This window comes from Gymnogyps californianus, chromosome 3 (genome assembly GCF_018139145.2).
Source record: "Gymnogyps californianus isolate 813 chromosome 3, ASM1813914v2, whole genome shotgun sequence".
Lineage (NCBI taxonomy): Eukaryota > Metazoa > Chordata > Aves > Accipitriformes > Cathartidae > Gymnogyps > Gymnogyps californianus.
This window is the reverse complement of record NC_059473.1, coordinates 2,702,115-2,728,885: the sequence shown is the minus strand read 5'-3', so window position 1 is coordinate 2,728,885 and position 26,771 is coordinate 2,702,115. Positions and strand designations below refer to the sequence as shown.

General features: G+C 40.3%; 1 long non-coding RNA gene across 1 annotated transcript; it reads right to left on the bottom strand.

Moving 5' to 3' along the window:
• Positions 1-4,150: 4,150 nt before the first annotated feature.
• Positions 4,151-10,285, bottom strand: LOC127014908 (uncharacterized). Its single transcript, XR_007766241.1, has 5 exons — positions 10,111-10,285; positions 9,748-9,840; positions 9,203-9,258; positions 8,648-8,710; positions 4,151-4,254 (listed from the first exon to the last, which is right to left on the bottom strand). It is a non-coding gene; the product is annotated as an uncharacterized LOC127014908 (long non-coding RNA).
• Between the last annotated feature and the right edge of the window lie 16,486 nt (positions 10,286-26,771).

Here is a 26,771-nt window from a genome sequence, read left to right as displayed (position 1 = left end):
TCTTCCATCCTTCTGTCTGTACCTCCTTCATCCATCCTTTCTTCCTTTGGTCCTTCCTTCTGTCCTTTGAGCCTTCCTTTTGTCCTTCTGTCCATCCTTCTTTCCACCCATACTTCCATTCTTTCCATCCATCCTTCCCTTCTTCCATCCTTCTCTCTCTCCTTCCATCCATCCTTCATTCCTTCCTTACTTCCATCTGTCTGTCCTTCTGTCCATCGGTCCTTCCTTCATCCAGCCTTCTGTGCATCCTTCCGTCTGTCCGTCCATCCTTCAGTCCTTCTGTTCATCCATCCTTCTGTCCCTTTCCTTCTGTCCATCCTTCTTTCTTTGCATCTGTCCGTCCTTCTGTTTTTCTGTCCGTCCTTCCATTCCTCTGTCCTTCTCTCCTTGCTTCCGTCCTTCCTTCTGTTCCTCCTTCCAGCCTTCCATCAGTCCTCTCTTCCTTTCTTCCATCCTTTGTTCCTTGTATCTGTCCTTCTGTACTTCCTTCCATCCATCTGTCCTTGCATGCATCCTTCCATCCTTCCTACCATCCATCCTTCCAGTCTTCTGTCTGCCCTTCAGTGTCCTTCTTTCCATCCATCCTTCCATCCATCTATCCTCTTGTCCTTCCTTCTTCCTTCCTTTTCTCCATCCATTCCTAGGTCTGTCCTTCTGTCCATCCTTCTGTTCCTCTGTCCTTCCTTCCTTCCTTCCCTCTTTCCATCTGACGTTCCTTCAACCTTCGTCCCTCTTTCCTTCCTTCCATCCTTATATATACAAAAATTATATATTAAATATATATATTTATAAAAATGAAGTTTTCCTGGAGAATGCACAGGCCATCAGCAGAATATTACACTGTTCATGCTGTTTGGATCTCCATTTGGGGGATATTTAGTAGAGAGATTATGATATCTATGGGCAATTAAATAGCATTTTTCAAAATGCTATAAATAATATTAGCCACACTGAATGAATAATAGCGCTCGGTGCTGTGCACATTACCAACAGGCAAAGTGCAAATGGAATAAGAAGGATTTTATTTTCATGCAGAGACAGAAGTTTTGTGCTACAATGAGACGGCCTTTTGCTCATTTCCCATTTAATTTCATATGCAACTCGCTAATAGCATCCCAGTGTCCCTCTCCACATTTCTCTTCTTATGGTGTCTCTAATGCACCTTAAATGATGAGAGCAGTGCATCAATAGTCTCAATTCAGGCAATGTGCGCTTTTGGCAAAAAAACAGCAAGTATTGCTAGCATAAATCTCCCGTTACTACAATGACACATTAAAATGGCACAGGGTTTACAATCTGTGTTGAGAATTATCCATCCACCTGCTCTCTGAAATCACGTTATAAATGTTTATCCTTTCCTTCTCCCATCTTTGTACCCGACTGACTTGCCAAGAAGGAAAAAAAAAAACCAACAGGCATTTATCAACACACCACCGTTTTGTGCAGCGTTCCAGCGATTCTGGAATGGATGTTTGGATCAGATACCCAACATTGTTCATGCGAGATAAACAAAGAGAAAAGACCATGGGTGACTAATCAGTAGTAGTTAATTGCAACACACACACACACGCCCCCCTCCCGCTTTTCCCCAGCCATAAATTGAAAATGACACTGGCGGGAGGAATAGGGGTTTAATCTAGATGAAACATTTTTAATGCCTTTTCTGAATTACAGGCTGTACATTGATCTGGCTGTCATTCTGTTCCATTTGGAGTGATAGATCTGCAGAAAAACGCTTTTGTTTAATTGAGATAATATTGTATTTTTCCTAAGTCCTTTAGGAGAGAACTGATTTACGCAGAATGTTCTTCCTGAAAGAAAAAGACGCTGGCATACAAAGTCCAAAGGCCAAATTCAGAGATTGCTTAATGCCCCTGACTAAACAAGTCATTGCATTCATCTCTGCAAGCTAGCAATGCTGGCATCCCCACTGAGGCCCCAAGAGACAGAGCAGTATTTTCTCCCAAAATGGAAGTATTTAGGTGAGCTGGGCACCCGTCACTTACTTATTCAGAGGTGATGCAGGGCCCAGTGTAACTTACCTCAGAGCTGAAGCAGTGTGAGCTACACTTTCTCTTCTGGACTGCTTTCGAAATAAAGTCTTTTTCCCTTCTGCTCATCCTGAGTGATAATTTAAAGCATTTATAGACAGTTTCTGCCCTTGCTTTACGCTACAGCCCTTGCTTTACGCTACAACTGTGCAATACCCAATCCATACATTTACCTTTTAGCATAAAGATAGCTGCTTCTGCTGGGAAAGGGCAGCCAGCTGGTAGGAACCAGCTGGTGAGGACACTTCCAGGCTGTATGCAGTGGTAGGCCTGAGGTTAATGCATTTTTGCGTCACATGTTGCGTTAGCTCCCCAGTGCTCCAGATAACGGTTCGGGGCTAAGATGTCCTGGGAAATACGCTGCTCTCCTTGCCCAGCCAACAACTGAATTTAGCACTTCTACACAACGACACAAAATCAACTTGCACCACCAAAAGGGGGGAGGCACCCCGTACATGCCCTAAGAGACTACACGCTAGGACCAGAAAGGACCGTTTTTGTTTTGCGGGTATTGCTGGTGCGAACACCTTGGTTTTGTTCTGTCTTGGGCTGAAAAGGAATTTTTTTGGATGTCTGCTCTCAGGTGGCAATCTCAGCACCTTGATTTGGTAAGAAAGAGCTTTGGGAAATTTTTGTTACTGACCTGGACTGCGTTCACAGCTTGAAAGCGCTATAAATCTTGTGCTGAATGTATCACAGAGCACTGGTGACATACATGCCTTGCCCGCTCTTGGTTTCCTTACCTGCTTCTGCAGATAGAAGTTGCTGGTACTCTAAAATAAAAAAAAAAAAAAGGCACCAAAAATCTGCATCATTTGGAACAGTAGCCTATTTCTTCAGGAAATATTGTCTCTTACTCTGCACAAAACCATTATTTAGATTCTATAGGACTTCTTCAGCAGTAACTGTGTCCTTTAAACAACTGGCTTTTATCGAGGAGCTTTTCTACAAGCACACATAATCCATATGCACAAGAAAATGAAGTTTTCTTGGAGCAAACTGAAATGGTAAGGCGCTATACATCTATTTTATCAAATTAAAGACAAAAATTATTAAAAGAGAAGGGAGAGCATCTTAAAAAAAGGTTTAATTTCTTATTTGTGTATGCATTTCTCGTTCTAGCTCAGTATATGTGTGCAAACTATGGATTCAGCCAGGAAACCCTAACAAGAATTGGGTTTGATTTCTGAGGAAAGCCTGGTATAACTGTGGGTGATGTCAGGGCCCAGAGGGCTCTGGCAGCCCTTGATTGCCCTGCCCAGGCGCACCAGGGACCCCCACCCATGTGTCCCGGCCTAAGCCATACCATGGAGGGATGTCTCCACGTTCATGCCATGTCATTACATCTGAGCTATCCACAGTAACTTGGTGTGAATTGGGTAGATCATTTTTAAATACAAACTTTTCCAGTATCTGATGCAAGATACAGCTCAAAGTATCCAATGTAAAGGAATTTAGAAGACACCTTTGAGAAAAGCAAAAGAAAGCATGTAGGTTCATCTTTTTTTCTTCTGTTAAAAGAGCCAATTTACTAGAAGGAGAAACAAATGTATGCGGAAACCCTATTCCAGGTACTAAGATTTGTACTTTCTGAGTGAGTCAGCACATGGATAAATACATTAACCCTGTTTTCAAGGGCGTCACAGAAGTCCCTGTTTCCGTAAGGGAAAGGAACCTTTAGGGGGTTGTGCATTGCCCTTGAGGGGCTGTTTGCTGTGGCACGTACCTGAGCGTGTTGCCTTTTCTGAGAAAGCATTTTTAGGAAGACATGCGTTCATCACTGAATTTTTTCTGTGTCTTTTTTTTTGGTCTCGGCCTGGCTGTTGCATTTCTTCCAGGATGGCAGACAACCTAATCCTGTTCTGAGTATCGTTAGAGCTATTTATGCTGAGCAGTGGATTTCTCTAGAAAAAATGTATTCCAGCATATTTCTTACTGTATAGTTATTTGGTTTCCCATGTGACTCTACAGAGGCTTTACGCTGCACTCGCTTTTATTCAGGGTTTGCACCAGTGTGAAGCAGACCTCTAATCATGTTCAGTCTAAGTTAAATCCCAAGGTCTCAAAAATCACAGTGTTTTGTTCAGCTATACCTGATACCTTGCACACGTCCAGAGGTCAGCTGCTGCGCTCCCTTCGCCACCACCCCAGGGCACAGCTGACTTCTCAGGCTGTTAAAATAGCAGAATCACAAAGTAGTAGCCTAAAAAAAAAATCCAGTGAGCTTTCAGTTAATAACAGAGGCAGTGAGTGACTGAGTTGCTGCATTGCCTTGATTTACCGTCAGGAAGGTTTCTGGCAGTGCCACTTTGTACTGATTAAAGCCCTTGGTGGCACAGGGAGGCCTGCAATCATTTATTCTGGTCATATTTTAGCGTATTTTAGCAAGGAGTCCCTCCAGGAGGCAAACCAGTGTATTCATCCCTATGTCGAGGTGTGGGAAAAAAAGGTCAGCAATTATTCACTACCTGCACTCATTTGAGAGCAGGAGGGTACCAGATCCACCCTGGCAATTCAGCCTGGGGCAAACTTTGTCTTCGATGAACGTGTGAGAGGGGGTTGTTTGAGGAATTGGCCCTAGAGAGCAATGGATCTTGGGTAAAAAAGCATTACAGTGTGCAGCGCCCTCAATCTAAAGCCTGAGAGAAAGAAAACAGCACGAAAGAACAAAGCCAAGAGCAGAGAGGACAAAGCTGGTGACTCTCTCACTGGTTTTGCATAAGCACCTCTAGTTTTAGTGCCCGGTTGCACCAACACCAGCTTTTCACCTTTCTCCCATCCACAACTCTATTTTACACCCAATGGATAGATGCACAGTTTGAACAGGAACTCTCTTACGGGTAAATTAAAGCCCAGGTGTAAGTTTGGGGTCTACTTGCTTTCTCACTTGTTTTTCCCCTCAATGAGGACACCGGGAAAAAATAGTCATTTGCTGTGCTCATACAGCGCTTAATGCAAAGGAGCTACAACCGACCTCTGGCAGAGGCCTCTCGGAGCTACAGCAACAAAAATCAGAAACAGCAATAACGAGGAGATTTTCTGTGATTTTTACAGCAATGTGCTGAGCTGCCTTCAAGTAGCAGCTAATAGGAGTGGGAGCTTTAATCTATATAACTTTTTTATGTAATGCTCTTTTTTCAGAGTCTATTTTTGTTTCGAGGCAAAAATTTCCTACTTTACTTGTTCTTTGGCTATGCTGAAGAATGAGGAAAAGATAACTATCACTTCTTTTTATCTACTGTCACCTCATCCTATAACCACAAGTTTTAATGGGCAACTCCAGACACAGGAGACACTCCGCTAACAAATGACATGGAATCCACATTACCATTAGCCACCACATTACCAGGGAAATATTTTGACTTAAAGAAATCAATTGGACTGAAGGGGGAAAGGCAGTAAGAGTTACAGCTTTCTAGAAAGAAAACATACCTGGAATATTTTGGTTGGTAACTTGTTTGTAAAATAAACAATAATAAAAAGTGGTATCCAAAATTAAAAGTGGGAATTTGGCTAGGAAGCAGGGGGTGCCCACATTCTGTCCCATGCACCCCATACACATGACCAGCTATTTCTGCCACATAGCTCACTGATACTAAATCATGAGATATCCATCACAATAACCCAACAATTCAAAAAAATTATTACAGCATACTACAGCAAAAGAAATATTACAGCATTAGTTCCTTGGTGACCTTGTCATTTAGATGATAATCCAGTTCGCCCAGCCGAATCATTCCTGGACTGGAGCACAGTATGGTTTTGCCTTCCTTCTTAGCAATTTCGACTTGATAAGTTTCCTATATCTGGTCTTCAGGGCCAGGTCTTTTTTTTTTTTCACCCCCCAGCATGCAGCAGTTAACAATTATTATCTGCCATGCGCAAGGCAGTGGGGCATATTTTATAAATAGGTAGATGAGAGAGATAATAGATATTATAGACAGATAGCTAGACAGATAAATGTATACACCATATGTAACAGCCCAAGCTGCTGTTGAGGAGCAGAGCTGATGCTCCAGTGTCGGTACTTTCGGGCTCTTGACTGCACTGCCGTACCCTGTGGCTGGGGGTGCTATAAAATGCTCTATACTGTACTACACCCTCATCTACCGTGTCTTAGACAAGACAACTGGCCAATAAAGATTCTGGCGAATGTGGTGACAGCCCTCCAGCCCCTTCCTCCCTCCCCCTCCTCCTCCCCCTCAAAAAAGAGGCTAAAGAAAGCAAGAAAATATTTTTGAATCCATACCCTCCAATTCTGTTTAAAAAACAGTACATTGCTTCTAGCGGAATAATGATTTCTTGATGGATTCTCATAAATGGACTGTTTCCCACATTCTCTAAAATAATTGGTTCATAGCGACCACAAATCGAACAGCAGGTAGGAAATGAGTTTGCAGTTGCCAAAACATAATGGATCATTTAGTCATTCTCTGAAGGTTTTAACACTTCTCTGGCTATCAGAAGGCCTTCGCCTAATTGCACTATTCTTATGATAAATCTGGCTGTTGGACTCAATTATTACATCACTGCCATATCAGAATAAGGCCCACAGAAAATAAATATTAAAAAATAGACACATTCAAAATGTTCTTACAACTCGCAGTCACTACATCCTCTGCTTTAACTGATGAACTTTACAGTTAGGAATGTTCTTTTCCTCCTGTTTTTAGTACTGTTTGATAATGTTATATCTAAGGCTTATACAAACAGAAAACACAGATATGTGGTGCAACTGTGATAGTGTGCGCTTTCTTGCATAAAGCCCGAGAGAAGCACCATCAATCCATCAGTGGAAATGAGTGACAGACTGCACGACAACTCTAACGTCTTTACCACCATTTTTATACATATTTGGAGGTAAAACACTACCAAGGAAGAAATTTCCACTGCTCCAAAATCTCCTCTTCCAGACTTAATTTTTCTGTTTATGGTTTTACATAGAAGCTGGGCTGTCATTTAACTAACACGACAAGTAAAATAACACAGGTGTGTGCAGTCCCACCCACAGCCATACACCCACAGCCCTCTGGCCCCTTCTGACCAATCTTTTCCTATAAGAACCTTTTTTACCTTTTTTTCTTTTTTTTGCATCTTCTTTTAATGTCGCCTTTCTTTCATTTTTTCCTGAAAGTCATTTCCAGCCCTTCTTCCCCCAGCTAACAATACTGACAAAACCCAGTCATATAACCACTGAATATCCCAAAGCCTGGAAGAGGTTTCATCTTTTTGCTATCAAAACCCTTGTGTGAAGTGCTGGCTCCATACATGTCCAGGGGAAAGCTTGTTTGAGCAGAGCCAGGAGGACATCTGTGGCTTTCCATAGATAAGCTCATGCCTGCCCTGTCAGTCTGTGTTCATTATTTATTCTGGAATTTCTTGGATCCTTTTTTCTGCTCTTTAAATAAAATAATCCTTTTTTGGGTGAGCTGCTTTATGAAAAGGAGCTGGCCAAGCCCTTTAAATACATGTATTTTTTAATTGTGTCCTATAGTAGAAATTGTATTTGAATTATATTCTTTGGTCTAGAGCTTTCAAAGAAATATTATGGTATAAGTTTGAAAATAGTCTAATTTTTTGGTGAGTTTTTGTAGTGTACTTGTACAAGATGATGTAATTAAGACTTAGAGAAAAGAAATGTATTCCACTTAGGTGAGCGGACCATGCCTTAACCTCGAATTGCCGTTTCCATCAATTCAGGAAAATTGAATGGATCTAAAAACTGTCATTGCCCTGCGTCACTATGTACATCCATCCCACAGCTCCCTCCCCACGGGCTTGGTCAGTGCTGTGCCACCTCCTCACACCTGCATCCAAATGGGGGCCTCCTGCGGTCACAGAGGACCTTCTCCAAGTTCAAGTCTGCATACAAAAGGCTTTGGTGCACTTTCAGTCTTTTTTGTGTGTGTCTCAGAAGACTGTGTGCTGCCTCTCAGTTTCCTGCACAGTGTCTCAGCAAGGCAAGCTAAATCCGTGGATGACATTCAAGACGTTTTTCATTGTGGCTCCCTAATGAAAAAGGTTAGGAGGACTAGAAGAAGCTATTTAGAAAGCACTTGGACTGATTTGTATATATTGCTACTATTTCTGTGAACGCAATGTGGATAATTATGCCCCTAAAAGGCCAAACTATTTGTGTAGAGCTTCCTCCACAACTGTAATTACACTTGCATTTTGCACATCCAGTTAAGCCCGCACTGAAATGCTGTAAAAGTTGTCTGCAGCTTTTTACAATATAATGAAAATCTAGATCCTCTGAAGAAACTAGGGCCACACCTCCTACAGTGGGCTCCACAGAGCACAACAGAATATAACAAAATGTAATGGAGAGATGCTGGATTCTGCCCACTGAATAATGGGCCTACAAAGAGGGAAGACTGCACTGACGGTGAATCACGGGTGACAACTGAATCCCCATCGCAAGTAATAGGAGAAAATTTTCCTTTTCAGCAAGGCAGTCATTACAATTGAGGACCTTCATCAGTTTAACAGGCATCATTTAGAAGAAGGATTACAGGAAAGGGAGTGGAAAATAGCCTAAGTTCAAAATTACATGCAGGGCTTTCTAAGGAAAAACCAAATTTGCCTTCACTTACCTTACTGTCACTCATCCCTGGGTAAAGGCAATGAGAAGGGACACATTCGTGCTGTTCAAATTCCTGTTTCAGAGATCAGGAAACAGTGAGTCTGTTCTCTGTCACAGTTTGCTAAACAAATGTGTTTTCCTTTCCTTTGATAATAAAAATCGCCTGCCCCAGAACCCAAAGCAGAACCCCAGAGTAGGTGAAAAATGGGGCCAGAACTCTCCTCGAGAGTTTCACCAGCTCAGACAAGACTGAGATAATCTCAAGTATGTTGGAAGCACAATGGTCTTCTAATTTTTAGACTGAGAAAATCAGGATGGAAGTAACCGAAGTGTTTGATTCTAGAACACATCTAAAAGAAGACTGGCTTACTTTTTTTAATGATCTATGCCTGGGAGTTATGAATTTACCACCACCACCGATGACTGGCTATTTTAAAAAACGAGAGAAAACCCACTGGATTCGTTCCTCTGATTTCTGTCATTCAGGCACAGTATATTGAGTTTGTGTTACAGAAAAAGTTATTTGTGCAGTTTAATGTTTCTAATATTTACTAAAACCTCCTACCTTGACTCTTCAGTTCATCCACTTCAGGTAGATCAATCACAATGAATGGGAAAAATCTGTAATTTTTAAGATTGTCAATATGTTTTTCTGGGCTTACCTCATTTTGTGCAACGTTGTTATTCTGCACATAAAGAGCCAATGCAATGTTTTGGGTATCACCAACAATTTTCCAAAAAATACACAAACAGAAATGCTCAAAAATTAGATGGGTTTGTAAATACCCTAGGAAATTTCCCTGCCAAGAATCTCACTTGCCTTCAGTTCAGTCTTGCCAATAGTGAGAACACCAAAGGATATAATTCTGCTAACTCCACCCAACAAACACTTTGGAGAGTTGCTTGATAAAAAGTTTTGGTGAAAACTTGCAATATTTTTTTCCCCAAATCCTAGATATTTTGATTAGGAAATGCTCTTACAGTGTTTCATACTTGTTTGGCTGCTTCCCGCTCCTGTCCTGGCTAAACTCCTTGTAAAATGAGAATGATGTACTAATGTCTCCCTTCCTTTCGTAACCTTGGTAAGGGTTTTAGGGTTTTTTTTCCTACCTAGGTAAGGCTTTTCACTCCAGACATGCCCGCAGTGGGATGCTGCTTGCTGGAGCACATTGTTCAACCCAGAATCGGTACTGTGAGGCCTTCCTACATGGGAGAAAGGGAATCATTCAATCAGTTCACTCCTTTCTAAAAGAATATGTCAAACTCTAATCCTATAAAAATAAATTACTCTATCAAAGTACATGTGTTCCAGGAAGAAAAAGCCAATATTTATATTCGAGCTCCCAACTTGCTGTTAAACCACAGCACTAGCTGTAAAACTGAAGATGAACTACAGGAACACACTTTATAGTCGCTGTAATTTGGTTTTGGATCTCAACTTGCAGCCCAGATGGCGGGGGGAATTATTCTCACCGGAAGCCACTTGCCGGGAGACTCCAGCCTGCACCTTCCACTGAAGAGTCATTGGTGGATGATGATAATTTTGCCTTCCCCATTGCTGCTGCTGCCACAGCGGATGCCAGCAAGGAAGTAAATCTGGTCCTTCAAAAGGCTGCGTGTCGAGTGAGATGAAGTTATGCAGAAGCTGTAAAATAAAACAAATCACAAGGGAAACTGGTGACTAAATTTTAACATTATTGTTTGGTATTACCACTTATGGTCTTAATGCTCTGTATGATGATCCACTTCGGTTGTTAAATTAGCTTTTTCAAGGGGGATTTAATTTGTGGAAACCAAAACAAAACACCAGCTTAACAGATCTTGAGGGCTTAAAAATTTAATGATATAAAAATAATCTAGAGTTATGATAGCTTGATATGCATAGCTCACAAAGCTTCCAAAATAATTCGCAACAACTGGCAACAACTATCTCAGATCAAAGGAGGCTTCTAGACTGATGTGAAATTGCATAACTCTTTCTATTAAATATTTACATGATAAATAGGAATGTGTCCTGGAGGTATGTGTATACAGGCGTACATACACACAAACACACATATATAGCTATCTATACATACACATGCACATCAGTCCAAAATATCTATAGCTATATCTCTACATAGCTACATGTACACACAAACATGTGTATGTATGTTCGTACACACACAAAAGTCATACCAATTTGGGATCAAATTCTACTCAGCAGTCAATTAGATATTTTTCTCCCGAGCAATGCTGTAAATATTAATGTGGTTTCTTTTTCCTAAAAGCTAAGACTGTCAACCACTTACAAAAACTGCTAGCTAATTCAAAGGAAATGAAATGTGGCTTTTGGGGTGTCGGTTACTTTCATTCCCATAATTGCCAACAGATAGGTATTGTATAACACACTTATTTCCAAGTCACAAGCCATAATTTTCAGCATACGTATGTTAACGTCAAGTTTGTGAGTTCAGAATGTCGATGGCAGCGCAGCAGTGCAGTCAGTGACTTACGACGAGTGACAAAGTTTCATCACGGATAGATTACATTTCAGACACTTTATCACCACAGTGAAACATCCACTAGAAATCGTTACAAATAGTCATGTAAATCAAATCAAAATGAGTCTTAAATGAAGGTTTACATGCAACAGATATGAAAGGAGAACTTTCTGATTATTCCAAATCCTGTTTTAATTAACACTTACTCCTAGTCTGGCTTTATTTTTTCTTTTCATCTCCTGCCTGTCATTTATTTGACATCCCTAGTGTGATGGGAGTGATATTTAAAATGAATGGGAAACACAGAAAAAGAAACCATTTCCAATACTCTGTCTGGTTAAAGAGATTCTGCTGATTCATATTAGCATCTTTGTCATGTAACTGGTCAAAATGCTTGTCAGGGTGTTAGCCAAGGAACAGATGGGTCATTAGTTTTAAATAAGAGACCGGTTCAAAGCATCTAATTCATCTTTAAATTTGGTTCTCACTACTTTAATTGTATGTGTGGAAAGCTGCTGTTAACAGCACTTGACACAATTTCATAAATTAATTTACTTCTGCTGCCCCTGGGCAGCACACTCCCACCAGCTGACCCTGACCTTGCGGTTACAGTTGGCCTCAGTCGGTTCTCATTGACCTCCACAGGGATGGGATCACACCAGTATTCCTGCAAAATCTGCTTTCTGGGATCACCAGCTTACATGAACCTTGCCATTAACCGTAAGAAACAGTGCCCAGATTCATAGGAGACATTTTCAGCACCAAACCGTTTACATAAGAAAAAAAGGGAAACGAGACATGTACAAGAAAGGATGATGATTTTTCATGGGTGTGGTTTTTTTTAATTCTAAATCAGGTAGCCTTAAATGAAGCAGAAAAAAAATTATGCTCCCTTCCAGATTTGTTAATCTTTCCAAAAGATAATTGTTAACCCATTTCTTCTCACTTCGTCTCAGACTAATATTGTGATTCTATCAGAAATCATAACTTAGGACAGAATTTCAAGAGAAACAGTCAGCTTTTTCTCTCACCAGCATATTTTCCTATCAAACACAGTACCTTGGCTGCTAAATGCTTCCAAAATCAGCCTGACGCTGAGGCTTTTAAATTATGATGAAACAGAAAAGTAGGGCAGACAGGGAGAGGAAATTTTTCGAACGCAGTTGTGATTGCCGTAAGTCCTGATTCCATTGCAGTCAGTATTAAAATGTGCGTTGCTTCCAGTGCTAGCAGAGACAGGCTGCCATCTTAAAGTCAAAGCCCTGCTTGGTTTTGAGTCTCATACCAATGCAGAATGGGTCAGCTTGTGCAACGTGAAAAGTTGTTACAGTCTTCTAAATAAAACAAGCTAAAAGTAGATGTGGTTACATTCATTTTCTTCATGCTTTCCTCACTAGGAGATGTTTTTTTAATTATGTAAAGCATATTGTTAAATGCTGAATTGCAGGTGATCTGACCTTCACTCACTCAGTACCGTGGGTTTACTTTGGGTCTATATTACAAGAGAGAGAATAAATTTGGCTCCAAGGCTTCTAGCTGGCCAAGTACGCTCTACGGAATAAAAAAGTCAGCTTCTGCTGCAAAATGGCAGATTTTTAATTTTGGTTGAAATACAGAAGCAGACTGTTAGAACTCTTTTCTCTGAATTAATTCGTGTTTTTTTTCTTTCAATGTGCTTTATGTCAGTAGACAATTACATTGTCAAATCTGTATGCAAATAGACATGAAGTATGCAAAACCTGGATAATATAACAGCTGCTATAAGTTTGCAGTCAAACTGTGCTAATCAGTCCTGGCAGTCGGAAATTACTTTTTCCCTGTTACTCAGAGGAGGTAAAAAATAGAATTTACATTGTTCCTATTGCTATTCCAGATTCCTTTATAGTTAGACCTGCATATACTTGAGAGAGCAGGAAAAATCAAAGAAAGACTGATAAGCCCCAGTCAGTTAGCTCATACAGCAGTATTATGTCTTTCAGTGTGTTAAGATGAAAATCTTCCAGCTGAAGAGCATATAGGCCTTCCCGTAAAGAGAGTGAAAGACTGCCACTGACCTCCAGAATTTCTGATTTTGCAGAATTTTTGTCACCGGATTGTGCTCTAGGAGACGGGTCCAAAACTCTTGAACAGGCAGCTCCAGGCAGCTCATAACTTTCAAGATGGATTTCCAGCAAACGCTCTCTGCCCAACAGCTTCTGCAAAGATAATACAATGCCAAGGACATTACTTTAACATCCTGGCTGAGAAGGAGGCCAAGCTCCTCCTCAGAAATGACAGTCATTTCAGATAAAAATGTTTGTAACTTCAGGAACAGTTGACACTAAAACATGTGCTGACTGTCAGGTTCCACGTGAGGCAGTGAATAACAGCAGCTATTCTGATATGCCATCAGTCTATCTTATTACAGCATTGATTTTTGCTACGCCTGACATCCCCAAACTTGCTCCTACAAGAGGCACAGACTTCCTATTTTTAGATATACTGTCAATAATTTTTTCCCAATATAATTTCTGCCTGGTTTGATCCTAATTAAGCACCTAAGGTGCACTTCCCAGGTTATGTCAAGGGGAAAATTCCCTTTGATCAATATTTTTTCTCTGCCTATTTTATTCTTGTCCTCCACTGCCGGATTTACCCTGAAATTCAAACAAGTCTCCAGCAACGTACCACAACTTTGTGTAGTCAGTGCACAGCTACATCCTTTGTGGTCTTCAAGAAAGAGAAGACTGTCATGAATTAGGACTTACCTGGTTGTGGCATCGACAGCTGGCGTCTCTGCTCTTATGAATTATTTAGACTGTTGCATTTACAAAAGAACTGCAAGGATCTACATAATGACAAACAAAAAAGCAAATTTGACCTTTTAACATGTAATAAGTTAAAGTACATCTGCAGGGATGAAAGACACATAAACTATCTCATGCTGCTAGAAGAAGCTGTAATATTTACAGTAAGTGATGCTCACTGTTGCAGCGTTCACCAGCCCTTGTATTTAACTGTGCTGGAGCTTTCATTCTTCTTTACAGAAACCAAGGATTTTCCTGGGATCATTTAAATAAGAGCTAACAGCTTATCTTGCTTTAAATAGTTCCTTTTCCCTATACGCATTACACACCTAAAAGAGTTTAAAGCATTTTACTCTGTAACTTAGATGCTAATTCCTCACTGTCTTTATCCCGTGCTTTAGTCAAAGGAAAGACTACCAAAATTCGAAGAGCCAGCCACTCCAGCCTGGCAGGGAGTGGTGTGTAGGCACCAGCACTTGTCAGCCCAGAGGCTGAAGAGTAATAGACTGAAACTGAAGAAAAGAAAATTCAAGGGAGATATTAGGAAAAAACTTTCTAATTGTAAGAACAGTGAATCACTGAGACACAGAGCTGTAAAGTCTTTATGTCTTTAACAGGTTAGACAGATGTCTGTCAGGATGACACAAGTACCAAGCTTCCCTGGGGCTTGGTAACACCCTGAGGTCTGTTCGCACTGGATGGTTCCATGACTTTTGTCATAAAGATCACGCTTACTCAAACTACATCCGTGTAGGAATTGGGATAAGAATTTTGCAACCATTTGGTTCAGTCCTGGTAGTGGATAAATTCTTCCTTAATGACCCTGAAGAGCAAGTTCCTGGGTCCCTTTGGTGTTTAGTAAAGCCTCTGCTATGAGGTAAGTGCCTTCCTATTTGCATTGGCGCTTTGCTTCAGCAAAGCAAATTAGTTTGGTTCAGTTGCAGAGTAGGCAATCCTCTTCACTTGGAGTAATCCACCCACTAATGAAACCTTAAGGAGATAAAATTTGTTTGAGAAATTAAGATGTTTTGCAGTTTGCCTTCATTGTTATCCTACATCCAGACTGACATTCGCTTTAATAGGAAGGTTACCATTTGTAGAGCAGGTCTTCGGTGATGAGCTTGAAGTATCTCCCCCTTCACTCCCTTCCTTATCCCCCATCAGAATAATAAGGAGGGCTATCTGCTGTGACTGTATACTATTTATATTTTCCTAAGCACACAGACACAATGCATTGGAATTTATTCCAATATTTCATGAGCATCAAAGAAAACCTTTTGCTTTACATTTCTCCCCTACTGCTTACACTTTCTGTTTTCTAACAACTGTCTCACTACAAACTGCTATCTCCAGGCTCTGTTCAATTGATGATGGGAATGGAAAAGAACCCAGACTCAGATGAGAATATTCTCAAGTATTCATAAATATTCCTCAGTCCTACATCTCCTATCCTGGCTGCCTCTGGCCACTCCATCTCCAAAAAATGCAAACAGCTTCCTGGGTTCCTCTCCGGACACCCTAGCAGCTTTATAGATACAAGCATGAAACAGCAAAAGGTCAAGTGCCATGTTTCTGCTGCAGTCAGGTTTGGGAACACAAAGCATGCAAGAAACACATCAAGACAGCTCCATTTTGGCTGTTAAAGTGTGTCAAAGTTTAGTTGTGGGGCCATTGGGGTTTTATTTAATCAGAACATTTTTTTACCCTTCTGAAGGGGAAGTTGTGGAGATACGATTGACATTTCTGTGCATGATCTGAGCATTAGTAACAAGATTGCTGAATCGTTACCAGTTAGTACAATTCAGACTCAGATGTCAAAGCTATCAATTTTTCAAACTAAAGAATGGGAGAAGCTCATATCCATACAGTGCTATGGAGACTAAAGGGGAAACGGTGCTTTTAACTTTCACTTGGTGACCTCACATCCAGGGAAAAAGAAGATGAACTGGCCATCCAAGAGACAAACAAAAGGACCTCGGAGCAGGGACCTGTCACCTTAATCCCACGTCTGAACTTTCCAAACCACTGTTAAGGAAGAGGAGACCTTGAAGGAGTTGCAAATGAGTATAACACTGAGGTAACAGGCCTCAGACCTCTGGGATTTTTTATCCTTTCTTGAGACTAATCAAATTTGTTCCTGGCATAACGCTACAAAAGTCACCCCAGGGAAGAGTTTGGACTGTTGGCTAATCAAGTTTTTAATATAAAATGACACTTTCGCCTTTGAATTTGCCATTTGAGACACCACAATGAAGGGAAAAGGCTAAAAAAGTGCTAAGACAACAATTCTTAATAAATGTTTTGCTTTTCCTACCCCAAGTTCTGTTAAAAATAAAGCTATTATAACTAAGTTTTGAAAATGTGTTATCTATCCCAATGGGGTTTTTTTTCCAGTTTTACTGCTAAGTATTGCAGTTTCATGGCCTAATATATCTTCCCCTCACTGAACCACTGCAAACCAGGACAAACCCCTGGCCTTGAGCTGGAATGCCATTAACTGATGCTCAGCGCGCCGTTTAAGTCCCACTGTCCTCCCTTGACCGTGCTTTTTAAGGACTGGGGCAATTTTGGCCCTAAACTGAGGATGGTTTAGATGCATGTTATTAAAGCAAGTGGTTTGATAGAAAAAAATATCTTACTGAGTTTCAGTTGCTACTTCATCCAACTTTGTTGTGGGTATTGAAAATAAATTATGGCAGACGTCATTCTGATGAAGATAAAATGAAAAAATATGCCACATTATCACAAGTGAACAATGTTACCTTAGTCTTAATCATGGCACCCATTCTTATTTTCCTTTGGTTTTTAGCTAGTTCCAAGGTAACTCTCCTTGTGTTGCTTGTGTTATACCTTCCAATTCGTATTTTAGTCAGCGTGATGCACATTAAATTTGCTGACAGGAAATAGGAAATCACTGGACTATGATGACATGGTAGGTTAATACTACAGCTTCCATATGCCTAAATGCATTCCTACTCCATATTCACAGGAAAAAAAGCCTTCTCAGTGGTGGCGTTGTTCAGTAACTTACTGTGCCAAAGACACGTGACCATTTGATACAGCTATCAAGGAAACAATCTTTTCTTGATGGCTACTTTGTGCGGCTCCTGTGATATCTGGTAGTTTTGTAATGAAAGAAATAATTACAAAAATTATAATGTAAGACAAGTAGCAAAAATATTGAAAGCATATGTGTCTGTCTGGAGATATATATAGTGGGAGGAGATCACCCACCAGGTCCAGCACTGCAGACTGTTTCTCATCACGTAGTCCAACATAATAAGCATTTGAAAGCCCCTATTGCGAGCAAGTATTTAAAGACTAACATTAAAGGAAGAATAAACCTTTCCAATCAATTATGAAAGTAAAATCAGCAGTGAAGCAACAACAGAAATTGAAGCACAGCTAGAAGAAAATTAAAAACAGCTACTCCAGAATACCTGTCTTAATTAAACGTTAGCTGGGAATATGTGAATTAAAATAGGAATGACATTTGAATTAATAAAAGAGCAGCAAAACGATTCAGGATTTTTTTTCTTTGAATGATGGTATAATTTACTGAGATTCAAGGCATGTTTGCTGTCTAGACAGACCAGCTTTACATGGACACTTTGTGAGAACAGCTCTGTCTGTAGCTATGGTTAATGCAGCACCTTTTGAGAGGTGACTTACTTTGTCGATCCAGAGTGTCTAACCAAGCTACCAGTCACCTGCATGGTTTGAACTGCAAAAAAAGAATGCATGGCATTTTTTTTTAGGCTGTAAACAAATGTACAAAATGAATTGCAAGAATGTCTCGGTATCTGGAAAGCCAAAAAAAAGATGCTGAAGTGTGTATGGTAGTCAGGAGAGAAAGAGAACCTCGAAATGCGTCCAAAACGTTTCTGTGCTGGGGAATTTTTCCAATGCTTCCTTCGGTTCCAAACATATCTGCAAATTGAACAACACCACAAAGCCCCACAAAACAGCAAGATACAGTGAGATTAAATATAATGTAAGAGCTATTTAAAATTAGTAGAAAAACTAAAATTAAAGATAGGGCCTTAAAATCATAGAATCAAGTTTATGTCAACCATATCTTTCCAGATTTTTAAGGCCATTTTTCTATGAGCTAAACATTTCACTAGAGAAGTGCTGTAAAGTACTGAACTGGGCCACAAGTACGACATCTCGCATACGCTGTTGTTGGACTGAATTTGTTTATATTGCCGTAGCACCTGAGATCTTTGGCTACAAGGTGATAAACACAGACTTAATATTTTTAATAAATACAGACTTAATATTTTTGTCCACATATTTGTTAATGCGTAGTTAAGTACCAGTCACTGATACATGATGTAAGAATAATGTAGCCCTTCTGGAACCACGTATCAGTTAATATTTCTACCTCTGCCCTCATGATCCCTTCACAAAGCTTTGAAACTACAGGCCTCTCTAAGAAGGAGGCTCCAGCTCACCAGCTCCAGCACACACACAGTGCTGAGCTTTGAACGCCTAATTTTCCTGTGCTGTATCGTTGCCCAGCTCCTTCAGTCTGATTTCTGAATACACAGAAGTCTTTTTAAGCACCAGTTTTTTCTTTCTTCCATACTTTGCTCCACTGGTACCACAAACTCATTTTTCTAAATGGATATATTAGCTCCCGAGTGCCCCCCTGGGCAAGACCATGTTTTAGCAGCACTGCAAGAAAAGAAATGCAGCCTGATACTCATTAAAAGTCTGTTGATGGTCTCAGACCTTCCAGGTATTGAAGATTCATCAGTTTCTTTTTCCACGAGAATCTATTTGAATGCAGTATTTTGAAAGTAGAGCAATAGGTACCAATTATATCCTAGTAAAGTCTGTGTCTGCATACAAAATTTCTGTTGTGGTGGGATGGTATTAAATTTACTGGTATACTGCCAGAATTTGCAGATATTAACTATAAATTCTGACACAGTGACAAAAACATGTTTTTGCGGTGTGTTGGAGCCTCAGGGGAGGATGTTTGCACACTCCCTTCTCCTTCACCGCGCACAAGGAAAGCACACCCTGCTCTGCAGAGCTGCACTGATGCAGGAGAGCTCGGGAATCAGCATTTAAAAAAAAAAAAAAAAAATCAAAACACAAAATATCAAGGAATTTATTTTTAGGGCTGGCAATCACTATTGCAGTGTGTCACACCAAAAAAAGCTGGCCAGCTTGGACACCCTCTGCTCTGTCTCTTTAGGTGTTTGGAGCTGCAGCTTTGTCTCCGCTTCCTCAGTTTCTATGCTGATGATGTGAAAAAGCGTTAATGGTAAAACCAGGGAACACTTTCAGGCTTACATCAGCTCCTTCAAATGTGTATCATGAGCCTCTAGTCTTGTCTGATTTTTAAGAATAACCAAGTACAAGCAACAAAAGCACATAAATTATATAAACAGCTGAAAGTCAGGGGACTTGAGGATTCCAAATACTTTTGAACACAGACATGAGCTGGTATATTAAGTCATGCAGGCACTTTTAAAAAGCTTATTAGTCATCTTGTTCTTGTACAAAGATGCCCTGGGTATTCTGCTGCCTTAACGTCAACCACCAATATCCTATTGCTTTCCATGAGGCATGGTTTCCCCTACACTTGCAGCTCAACCACCACCTGGAGAGGAGTGCTGTAAAACACCAAAGAGAAACACCACACAGAGGTAATAACCCGGTAAGAGAAAATACCTGGGGTGGGCGTGCAATACACCAAAACACGTCTATCAAAATAATAACGGGACACAAGTCAATAAATAAGCGCTGATCTATAATACTGTTCCCAAGTTTCAAATGTAAAGATGTGTGAAATGAATTGCCTGGAGGAGCAGGTTATGGGGAGTGGAATAAATGGCGATTCATACCATATAACGAGAGATAACCTTCACTTATTCACTATACGAAGCAGCTGGAGCCTGCAGCCAGCAGATCTGAACTCAAAAAGGAGGATACGAAACTTAGAAAATAGCAGCGTAATGAACAGTGTTGGGTAAAATAAAATTACTCTGCTAGAGAACAACTAAACAAAAAAATAATTCAGGATTAATATTAAATGAAGGCTAGAGAAGTTGGAAAGGGTAAATTCAACCAAAAAAGTTTGTAAGGAAGGGGCAGTATGTGGTCTGGTGGAAAGCAAGGAGAGCAAGTCCACGCTGGTGCTGATCCTACATTCTTCAGGCAGGAAAAAAACTGGAAGCAAGCCTGAAGCAAAGCAAGAAAAATACTATATACAAGAAACAACGCAAAAACCTTCCATATTTAGTTCATTTCAGCATCACAGAGAATTTGCCCTAACGAGCAAAATGCCTGTGCCTGTTAAAGCAACACCAGAGGATAAAGCAATAGTAACAGTAGGAAACAAAATGATGACCGTACTAAAGCGACAGTAGAGACAGTGCATCCTCAGCCAAAGGAGAAGGAGATCCACTTTCCTTACGTTACCATCTCTGCAGCTTCATGGGTTCAAGTGGATTATTTTCAATTTAGAGCAGCACTGATGAGGGCAGATTTGCAAGGACAGCAAGGCTGGACAATAAGGAAGACATTACAGCAGAGAAGGAGACCACTTGGCTTTCCTCTCTGACCACTGCGGTCTTGGGTGCTCTCCGAGGCACGCATCTTTCACACGCTAAATATTGCGTGTCCGTCCCTTTCAGTATCTATAATGGGAACTTCTTCATAAATTGTAGCAGTCCCACCTGACATCCATGAGCTGGAGAATCTGTCCTTGGCTATTTTTCTAGGCAACTTTTGGGAGAAGGTCACAATTGGAGAGCCAAGTACATTGCCCAGAGAAAAAAAAGGAGGTTAGTTATGGCATTTCAAAGAGAAATATTCAAAGCTCCTCCATATGAAAAATTAATAAGCTGACCAAACATTTGAAAGCTGAATAAATAACATTTCCCTAGCAAAAATAAAGCTGAATGATCCAAAACAAAATAAGGGCGTCCATCCCGCAAGGAGAATGAAAAGATAAGCTGTTTTCCTCTCTAAACTTCCCCAGCTTTCATTAGAGGTCACACAGTTCAAAGAAGATTGAGTTCAAAAAGGACTTCAGCATTTGAGTCCAACCTTGATCACAGCGCGTGTTCTTGGGAAACAGAAAGTAGGAAATTTTCAGTTAAATTCCAAGATAAGGTGACACATTAGAAAGCACAGGCCTCATCCTGCACCCTGGTGCACGAGCTTTGTATTATTTCCCTGTACCCTCTGGACAGCACCACTCTCCACCCACTGCAGCGGCGCAGGCAGCTTGTCCTTTCCAGCCACCTCCACAATACTCTGAGTGGCAACAAAAACATACGTGATTCCCACCCGTCAATAGGAAATTTCACCTATCCCTTACGAAACTGGCCCCTCTGCTACCTGCACCTTGCAGCAATATCCCATTTTCTTGCTCGCTCTTGAGCAAGTCCTATAACTCTCCAAGGGAAGGTCTCCCCCTCCTGCCATAAGGTCCTGCCTGCTTTAATGTAGAGCAAATCAACCAAACCAATACTCTTTACCACAGTTATGTTAACTATCAAGTGGTTTTCCACATAGGAAGGAAGTAAAATGCTCAGAGGAGATAGAAAGACACATCCCACATAGAGAGATTCAGGCAGCTGCTAGTCCTGCCTTAGTGCTTGATCGGGCAGCAACTTTGGAGTTATTTATTCAAATTTTTCTTTTAATTTGAATTACAATTGAATCTTTCAAATAACTGAGCTCAACCTGCGCTTTAAGGCTTGAATGTTCATACTGAGTCAGGCCTGTCTATAAAAGCAGTGAATTGAATATTCTTATTAGGTTCTTGGGATGCTTTTTTCTCCTGAGTTCAAACAGTGGCAATTTATTATGCAGCAGCTTCTCTCCTGAGCTGCTGGAAGAATCAGCCTTTTGTCAGTACACGGTACCGTCGGCGCGCTCATTTTCCCCACAAAACTCCCTCACTTCAAAATATCAGCTTGACTCACAACTGCATGCTAGATCTGGAAACTGCTTGTATGGCAAGGGTAATGAATATACAATATATGCACAATAACAAACAGCTGATGAGTCATTCCCAAATTTGTCATACATTAACTTCACAGCCAGTCTCCACTGGGGAACAGAAAGGTGGAGCTTTAAAAGAGCTTTAGAAAAACTCAGGGGACATGCTGAACTTTCAGCTTGTTCGCCAAAAGGTATAATTTGGCAATATCAACAACGTTCAGAAAACATCAGGTTAATGCATTTAATTTCTCAAGGTTTTCTTTGCCATAGTCCGAAAATATACAGTCCTACCCAGCCTTGCCAATAAAATAGTAGCTCAGATATGCTTATATAAAGCTGCCTGCAAAATTACCACAAAAATTGAATATGCCTACAGAAAATACTTTCTCAGCTGTACTGTGATGTCTAATAGTAATAGCACAAACTAATTTACTTATTCTTCTATTTAAAAAAACCTCTTCACCCTTAGCAAGCTGGCAAGTTGAAACCACTAAGACCAAAATACAGCCTGACAGACTGAATTCCCATACAAGCATCGGGCTTTGATAAAAATCAGAAAATCAGAATTTAACAAAGTAACAATGATATTTGGCCCATGTTTCCAGGGTGTAAATACAAAATCTGACAGGAAAGCTTTCTCTTGCCCCAAACATGGAGAACTGATAATGGCAATTAATTAAAAATAGAGTTAATGTGTTTATTGTTGCTGCATTGGGTTTTTTTGCACAGAAACTCACCCATTGCAACTGGGCCTGATGACAACCTATGGGTGCACAGACCACCAGTGTGTTCAAACCCACAAAAACTTCCTAGCGATGCTCCTGTGACTGAGCTCATGCAGGTTCTCTCACAGATGGCGTGGCAAAAACCACACTCATGCGTTCTATCGCAGTATTTTCACCTTGCAAGTTGGTGTCAGACAATAGGACACAGACCGTTTGTCCCCAAATCTTATTCATACCATGTGGCTTCTACCAGTGCAAAGACTGTTGCTCCCTACCACATGAGGAAACGGGCCAGGCACTGCCTCTTGGACCGTGCTTTGAGGCACAATAACAGGTCTCAATCCTTCTTCTGCAGGTCCATTTTCACCCAGTGGAGCTGCTGCTATCTTTCCCTCACAGGCTTTGTTTATTTAGTGCCCTAAGATTAAAATAGCTTTATAGAAATAAAGGCTTTTCTTCTGGAACAATTCAAATTAAGATCTATGTTGGAGCATGTAATTATCCTACATGTGTCTGAAATCAAGGAGAGCCAGTTAGATGCCTATCTGTAACAGTATGTTATTTTCACAGCATATAATTTTCAGATCACGCACATCAATATTATAATTGGGTTATGGAAGCAGAGGGTATCTTTATTTACATACATTTCTTTTAACTCAGAGAAGTGCTATAATTTCCTTTCTCCTTAGTAAATATTTTTCTCTCAAAACCTGCATCACGTTATAATGACTCTATGGCTGCATTTTGTGTTTGAGATGGATGGCCCATGGCTGTGAAAGCCCTGCTTGCTACAGAGGTGATTTCATTTGGTAAATTAATTCTAATTGCAGGCATATTTCCTGTGAAGCTTGTTGGATGGAAACCTTGGTAGATTGAAATTGTTTGGGGATTTTAATCAGAAAACATTCCAAACCTAAATATTTGCAATTCCCAGAAATATAGTGAGATTACCTACTTTAAAAAAAAAAAAAAAGGAGACAAAAAAAGGAAAAAAACACAAGACTTGCAAAACAGCAATACACACTGTTTTCAGGACCACACTGTTTCAAGACCCAATAAAATTTTGTTTCATATTGATTTGTATCTTGTGGTAGATTGACAGAGATATCAGTGGAGCCTTCGCCCCAGCTACATTGATCAAGCTTACCAAAACAGGATTTTTGGTGTCTAGTAAAAATCCTTACTGGAGTCTTGTATTTGGGTTGGACTTTTCTAGTGGGTTACTTCCATCTGCTCAGTTTCATGAAATTTGTATCAACATCATCATTTGTGAGACATCTGCTCTTCTTCCTTGTAAACTTTGGTTGGAATTGGCCAATGAGTTTAAAAGTTATAAATCTGTGGAGGAGCAGGAGAGAGGCAAAAAGAGTTTTCTTTAGAGAAAAGGTGACTAAGATAAATGCACACTATGACTTCTTTGTCCTCCGGTTTCAGAGTCGTTAGAAAGCACTCAGGTCATGTTATCAATTTCTTTTCAACATGAAGACTTGTTTGGTTGGGGTTTCTTTGTGAAAAATGCCATCTTAGATTTAAAAGCCTCTGGAGCACGATTTCAAGGAAAACACACACGATGCTACAAAACGTTTGAGCTCATTATTAACACTAAAATCGGTGTCATACTGGTAGCAGTTGTGCATACCTATTATAGCAGCCACAAGCTTGCTCAGCTAAGAGGTAAGTTTTATTTCTGTTTTTGTTCATGTTTTAGTGCTATGGAGTCTGAGATTGTTAGTGTCAGTGTCAGCTGAAATCATGTGCAGTTTTGGTACGATGAATAGTCACTTATTGGGAACTGGTTTAAAATAAAAACTGCCCAAGAAAGCAAAAATAATTTAAAAAAAAAGGACAAAAAGTAAAGATGAGCAGAATGTGATTTTTTTTTTCTTGGCAAACCAGCTATACTGAGATTTCCATGTGATTAAATATAGAGGGGTTTATAGGCTTGTCTTCATGTTTTCATTCCAGCACCTATAAAAACCACATGTGCAAAGGAAAATATAATAAATATGAAGTTGGGGGTTCTTTTACTGAGTACCAGAAAGATGCATTAGTCGCAATTCCAGATGAAGCCATTATGGAAGATTTCCTAACTATTTTTTGTTTTTCAACTGCTCTGCTGATATATTCATTGACGTTTGCCCCTGACTTTTCTGCAATATGTTTCTTGCCTAAGGAGCTTTCGATTCACAGAGTTTTCTAGACTGACCTTACTGCTGTCCTTGCCATCATGTGCATCTCTCACAGAGGAGCCCATTGCTCTGATAATGCCATTAAGTACATCTCTGGGCTCAGTAAATGCCTATCTCTCTTCCAGTGGGGTAACTCTGTGGAAACTTTGTCTAAACAAAGTCTTCAAGATTCAGCCAATGCAGAGCATCTATCCGTTCACAAATGCAACTGTTTCCTTTCAAGAAAGAATGACTAATAATAATAAAGTGAATCAGTGATCTCTGCTGGACTTCAGGAAACAACATATTTTGGCAAGTTGTCTGGTTTGTGAAGAATAAAGGTACTTCAAATCATGTCACAGAAGCGTGCCTATAGTGCCAAGTCCCATGTTGAAAATAAAAGCAAAAACCCCTTTTGAGTAGTCTAAACACCTCTACCAATGTTCTTAAATAAAGACTTGGATTTATCTTTCAATTTCATGTGGCTTTTCACTTACAAATGTCCATTTTCTTTTATTTTAAAAAAAATGCTCTTGCAATCAAACCAAGACCTTCCATTTTAGTTTGACTTGAAGCTTTTTTTGAAATTTTTTGAAATTATTATTATGACATTCATAACTGCCAGTGAGCTGAAAAATAAGTTTCCAAACAGCTCTGATTGACTTATTGTTATTCTGCAAGTCTGGCTATTACAGATGTTTCAGAATTTTCCACTGGGAGTCTCTGATCACCAGAATGAAATGATCAATTGCTCTAATTTAGCTTTTAAACTGAACTGAATCAGATTCTCTATGATGTCCTTGTTCATGGGTTTTCAAAACCCAGCCTGTTGGGGGCGGGGGGGAAGGTACTTATTATAAGAGGTGGCTGCAACACAGCAGGCCAATTTCCTGCCATTTAACATCACAATAGTGGAGTCACTGCTAATAACAAATTCAATTTATAAATCCATTAAAACAACAAAACAGCCCAATTTGCTAAATAAAAAGTAATGGTTTTGCACTAGAAGAAAAGATGTTTGTTTCAACAAGACAGGGAAGAGAGTTGTTCTTGTGATTACTGTCCTTTTTGCCCCCTCTGCTTATACAACACACAAGATCTGTAAATGTTCTTACCTCCAGCAGCTTTCCAGGGCTAGTTTCTGCCCTCAGCTGTTCTCATGAAAACCTGCTTAAAACAAGAATTGAACCAACATCTAATTGAGGGCAGAAGCTGACCCAGATGCGTTCAAGCAAAAAGACACAGGGGCTCAGCAGGAATTCAAGCAAAAATGGGAATAAGTAGCAAAGGAGAGACATCATGTTGTCGTGGGCTTTGCGCTCCCCGCTTGCCTTGCCCAAACCCAGAGGGGTTTTGCCCCATCTGAGCTGCCAATGCCACAGGCTGCAACCAGCGCTGGACACACACAGCTCCTGCAAGTATATCCTCACCAGATTTTCTTTACGGTGCCTAACATAATAGTCCCCATAGGTAGGGCACGTAAATGTTTCTGTAATGCTGATAATGGTACTAATAGTACAACTGTTCAGAGTCAATTACGGCTATAGATTTTGACTGCAGAGATTCTGTATTCAAAACATCACAGTAAAGATTTTGAAGGCAAATATCAAAAACCTAGATCATTTTACATGTCTTTCAGCAGAAATCTTTGAGCCTTGCAAACCAAATTACAGGAATGAATGATGCAGACATTTGATAGGGTAGTTATTCTTAATTAGATTTTGACACAATCTTTGGGAGACAGGCATTTGAGTCATATGAAGTATGTTCTTGTACCAAAATTCACAAAAATGGCAGTTATTGTGTTGAAAAGCCAAATACAGCAGTGTAGTGCTAAGAGAGATGATTCCAGACAAGCAAGAGGTAAGGAGTCCTGAAGCCACCTCAGCATTTTCCAACCCCCAGAAGCCTCTTCTGGCCCCCAAGGGGTGCGTGTCCAGTGCAGCAGTCCTGCCTTGCAGACTCCTCCTTCCATCCCCTCTACTAAATACCCTATGGATA